Raw genomic sequence first — 6,304 nt, forward strand, 5'->3', positions numbered from 1 at the left:
ATGGACCAGAGATGGACAGGACACTGGACTGATGGCAAACGTAGCCCCTGTCATGGTCAATCTAAAAAGTGGTAGGATAGCTCCAAAAATCCCACAGTATCCATTAAAACCGGAGGTGGAACTAGGGGTATATCCTGTTGTTGAGAGGCTGTTACAACAAGGGATTTTAATTCGTACAGCCAGTACAGCAAATAGTCCCATTTTCCCTGTGAAGAAGAATGGGGGGAGGGGCTATAGATTAGTCAGGACTTAAGGGGAATTAACAAAGTTGTTGAGAGCCAATTCCCTGTAGTGCCGAATCCAGCTGTCATCCTCATGCAGATTCCACCGTCTGCCAGTCATTTTACTGTTATTGATCTATGTTCTGCTTTCTTCTCAGTCCCTCTTCATCCTGACTGCCAATACCTTTTTGCATTCTCCTACAGGGGAGTGCAATACACATGGACCAGACTACCTGAGGGGTTCATTGACAGCCCCAGTATTTTCTCCCAAGCCTTACATGACTGTTTGCAATCCTTTCAACCCCACAATGGGTCTGTTCTAATTCAATATGTGGACGATTTGTTGTTGTGCTCTGATTCTTTTATGTCATGTTTACATGATACTAAATTGTTGTTGCTTCATCTTTCACAAACAGGGCACAAGGTGGCAAAGGATAAATTACAGCCATGTCAGACTAAGGTCAAATACTTAGGACACTGCCTCACTAAGGAGCTAGGACACCTGACAACCGACAGAATTGAGGCCATACAACACATGACTCTGCCGCAGAGCCAGAAGCAGATTCGTACTTTCTTGGGGATGTGTGGATACTGTAGATCCTGGATCCCAGGTTTTTCTATTCTGGCATTACCATTGCAGGAGCTTGTCTCTTCCTCAAAACCAGAACGTGTTGTACACACAGAAGAGTCAGAGCAAGCGTTCTTTAATCTTAGAGATAGTCTGACTAGAGCACCTGCATTGGGAATACCTGATTATGAAAAGCCTTTTGAGCTATTTTGTACAGAAGCTGATGGTTGTGCAGCAGGCGTCCTCGCACAGAAACATGGTGACGCTAGCAGACCGGTAGCATACTACCGTGCACAATTAGACAATGTGGCAAGATCACTCCCAACATGTCTCAGAAGTGTAGCAGCAACGGCTCTTCTGGTGAGTAAGAGCGAGGACGTAGTATTAGGACATAATTCAACTGTCTATACACCCCATGCTGTATCAGCTCTGTTAAATTCAGCCCAAACCAGACATGTTTCTTCAGCTAGATTCACAAAGTGGGAACTAGCCCTGATGGCACCCTCAAACATCACCATCAAACTATGTTGCACCTTAAATCCAGCTACATACCTTCCGTATGTGTCTCTAGAGACACAAAGGGTGGGAGGTGAGGAGACCCTGGTTGATGATGAGTTAGGCAAGAATACTGACACGCATGACTGTATGGAACACCTGAATCAGACCTTTACTGCAAGGCCCAACATACGTGACACCCCCTTAGAAAATGTAGATTTTACGTTTTATACAGATGGAAGTTGCCATAGACAGACAGAGACGGGAGAGCTATGTACTGGTTACTCTGTTGTAGACAATCAGGATGTGGTAGAAGCTGAACCCCTTGGTCCACCTCACTCAGCCCAAGTGGCGGAACTAGTAGCAATAAGGAGAGCGTGTGAATTGGCAGAGGGTAAATCAGCCAATATATATACTGACTCTAGGTACGCCTTCGGGGTAGTGCACGATTTTGGGGCCCTTTGGCGTCTTAGAAACTTTACGACAGCAGCAGGTACACCAGTGGCACACTCACAACACATAAAAGGACTTCTGACAGCGATACAGTTACCCAGAACAGTAGCCGTCATAAAGTGCAAAGCCCATACCTTTGAAGAAGACCCAGTGTCATTGGGCAACAACAGGGCAGACGAAGCTGCTAAATGGGCAGCAGGGCAACCTATGACTGTATCGACCGAGACTATGATGGTTTTTCAGACATTAGACATGCAGAAATTAATTAAAATGCAAGATTTGTGTTCCCTGCAGGAAAAGGCGGTCTGGGAGGCGAAGGGATGTGCTCAAGAGTCCTCAGGACTCTGGAGGGATGGACAAGGTAAGCCTGTAGCTCCCCGAACGTACTATGCAAGCCTGGCTGAAGCAGCACACGGTCTGACTCACCTGGGTAAAGAAGGTATGTGCAAACTGGTGAGAGCATACTGGTGTGCTCCCGGATTTTCCTCTCAGGCTGGTAAGAAAGCAATGTCATGTCTTACTTGTTTGAGGAAAAATGTTGGGAAAACTATTCCAACTGAGCCATCCCACATCCCTCCTACAGATGGACCTTTTCAGGTAATACAAATTGACTATATCCAATTACCACCATGCAGGAATTTAAAGTATGTGTTAGTGTGTATTGATGTGTTTTCCGGTTGGGTAGAAGCATATCCGGCAGCCACTAATACTGCTGTGTTCACTGCAAAGAAAATTGTACAAGACTTTGTGTGTAGGTTCGGTATCCCTAGAATCATTGAAAGTGATAGGGGTACCCATTTTACTGGTGATATCTTCCAAAAAATGTGTAAACTCATGGGAATCAGTAGCAGACTTCACACACCTTACCGACCACAAGACAGTGGTAAGGTGGAGAGAGTAAACGGTACTATAAAGAACAAACTAGGTAAGATAATGGCTAAAACTGGGTTGGCATGGCCTGAGGCTTTGCCGTTGGTCCTCCATAGCATTCGAACCACTCCTAGACCTCCTCTTAATCTGTCCCCCTTTGAGATACTGTTCGGACGACAACCTCATTTGATCGTGAGTCCACAAGACGACTTGAAGTGTAATAATGAAGTGACTGTACAATATCTTATAAGAATGAGTAAACAGCTAAAACAACAACAACAAAAACTAAAAATGCTGTCACCTGGTATGCCAGAGACGAACTGTCATGATGTTGAACCTGAAGACTATGTTATGATCCGCAATTTCTTACGTTCAGGTTGTTTAACAGACCGTTGAGAAGGCCCGTACCAAGTGCTGCTGACCAGTACTACATCACTGAAGGTTGCAGAGAGAGACACTTGGGTCCATTCCACCCACTGCAGGAGAGTCCATAATCCGGAGAAAGTGCAAGATAAAACTAAGACCGACGACATAGAGCTGTCACTTGTGAGCCTGTTCTGGGAGACCTAAAGCCTGCAGTTGAGACACCTGAACCAGAGACGTTGCCTCAGAACTATCTTTCCAGCGATGGAGTGGCGGTTTTTGTTTTTCTTTTGTTCCAGGATTTTCCCTGTTTTTACTCTTTCTAGGACATTCTATTTTTGTGAAGGAGGATGGAGGACGGAGGAGAGTTCTGGGAGTGATACGGATGAAATGGAGGCTGAAGAAAAGTTAATAGGATACTCAGAGCAGCCCATTATCAAACTTGGTCCAGGGGTTATGAAAAGGTCTCCTAGCTCAGGAACTCGGAGGCAGTGTGAGGGGCTATTGTCTGATGAGTATTGTATCTGCAAGTTCTGCGACTCCCTAGTTGAAGAGAAATGCATCCAACGATGCCAGTCCCCCAGTACTCTGAATATAGGCGGGCATCCTTTGGAGGATTATCACTCCCTGGTGGGTAAGGTGCTAAACCAAACCGAGTGTTGGGTGTGCTCTCACGTGCCTCAAGGGCAGCATAATATAGGACTAGTGCCATTCCCTCTAAACATATCTGAAGTACTCGAATTGAGGGGTGGGAGGCCCATAGAAGGGAGGTACAATAACACTAGGTCCCCTAGTCTGACGCTTCGACAATACTCCATAGGCAGATCTTTGCTGTGCCTAAACATATCTCATGCAAAGCGCCTGGAGAATTGGGAGGCTGACCTATCAGATCAGACAATGGCTCGCCACACTCATTTCAGAGGGAGACTCACAAGGTCACTACTAGGCAGGAATGTTGATGGAGGTCACAAATTAGGGCGTATAACCAAACATTAGAAGGTATCCATTGGAAAAGTCTCTACAGATAAATGTAAAAATGTCATTAATGCCGACACGTGTCTAGAACAAATGGAGACACTAGGCATGGGTAGTTTTATCAAAACTCTGTGTGATATAATTCATGGGCATACTGTTCCTTATGTTCTCCCTGATGATGTGTATTTTGTTTGTGGAAGAAAAGCTTCTTCCTGGGTGACTCAGAGTTCCAAGGGCTTGTGTTTCTTAGCTAAACTGGTTCCTGAAATCATGACTATTACTCATGAAGAAATGGTTGGTATTCACAAGACTACATCACCACCATACATACACACACAGTATGAACACCGTGGCAAGAGAAATATGATTCCTGGTGAGGAACCCATAGCTACAAAACTGATTAGTGAAACTGCTGGTTTCCAAGTTATGGTTGCTCTAGAACTCACCAGGACCGCTCGGGGAACATTAAACTTTAAATATATCCAAGACCTAGCTAAATTAATAGATAATATCACCGAGATGTATGATGACACTTTCAGGTATACTGGAAGGGAGCTACAAGCGTACAAGAAGGAGTTGGTGCAACACAGACTAGTACTAAATTATCTCACCTCTATTACTGGTGGGTACTGTGTGACACTGGCCACCCAGTTCGGTGTCAAATGTTGCACATACATTACTAATAATACGGATGACCCTAAAGAGGTTATAGACCGGAAGATGGATGAAATTTTGCAGCTGAAATGGGAATTTCGAAAGAGCCATAATTCTTTGTTATATGAGGTCGGGGAAAAGGTGGCGGGTAGGTTCTCGTGGTTGAACCCTGCAAAATGGTTCTCCGGTCTGGGGGAGTGGGTACAGGAAATGATTGCTAGTGTAGGTAAGCTCCTTCTCCTTATACTGGGTGTCATCTTAGCAATTGGTTTAGTTGTCAAATGTGTTCCTACTGTGTTGAAGTGTGGAAAATGGTCTCATAGGAGTAACACTGAGAAAGATACTGAAAGAGTGGTACCAGATACCGAGATCATGGTCTGTGAAGAAGTAATGTATAATCCTGAACTTGAAACGGTGATTGGGTGATAGTTTATTACACTATCAAAGGGTGGAGCTGTCGAAGTCAGCAAATTGGATAAAGTCATTTCAATTAAAGTCGAGCAAACTTGGTTGTCTTTGTCTGAATAGATGCGTACGGTACGCTACGACGTACATGGGCACGCTACGGCGTGAAAGGGCGTACGCATCCACTACAAGTGGCAGCAACACTTATTGGTCTTTTACCATACATTCGCACAAACACGCATACTTATAAAATAGTACACATTAATGGTAGTTGCAACACATAATCAGTTATGTCGAAATATAATAGTATTTATATGTTAAATTAGAGTTACATGTATAATAATAAAATACACGGAACAGGTTGAAGGAATCACATCATGAGTGGTATCATAATGAACCTCGTTACATATCCTACTGTTTGGTTCACTCTGCGAGGGAATCGCAGAGTGCATACACAAGTTATGAATGATAGGGAATTATGAACTACTTAAGACTAAGGAATCTTGGCGGGAAGAGCAGAGCATACCCCCTGGAGAGATGACCCCCTCCTTTGGATTCCTTTGTATGAACTGGCCAATGATGACAACCCCTTGGACCTTCCTGAGACCTGGACCAATAGATGCAAGCTATACCATCTTCATTGTATTACTGTATTTGATTGTGTATATAAGCAGTAGCTTGTGATCCAGTGTGCAGACATCTGGTCCCCAGACTTCAGGATTGAATGACTGCACTGGATCCAGAGCGCCTGCGATAAGTAACGGCTGTATTTACTATTACTTCGCTTGAGTATATATATTCTATTATTTGCGTATAAATTTTTGTGCTTTGGAAACACAACTCAAGGTTCGACAATCGTTATTGGTTAGCGACAATACACACATAACAAAGTGAACATCCCACAAGGAGACACATCGACAACATGGCTGCCTGCTTGAAAGTGTCTTTTGCTCTACAGTCTAGACTCTAGACTATTATGACCACCAGGGACCTGTGGGATCAGGTTATTGCTGGGGTGCAGGTATGATTTTCTATTTCATTTTAATTCCAACCCAAACCATTTTTTTTTTTACTTTGTAGAGTAATTAGTCTTTAAGTTTTGAAAAGTTCGTTTTTCACAAATTTTTCATTGAACGAAACCAGCCACAACTGCTGTCATTTCCTCTTCTAAAACGTACCAAAATATTTTCGAAATATGCTTGTACGTTCAAATTCTACAAGACATTTTAAAATATAATTGAGTACTTAACATGTGTCCGCCATATATTCATTACAATTAATGAGTGTTCGTGAACGCGCG

Source organism: Mixophyes fleayi, chromosome 1 (assembly GCF_038048845.1).
Source record: "Mixophyes fleayi isolate aMixFle1 chromosome 1, aMixFle1.hap1, whole genome shotgun sequence".
Taxonomy (NCBI): Eukaryota; Metazoa; Chordata; class Amphibia; order Anura; family Limnodynastidae; genus Mixophyes; species Mixophyes fleayi.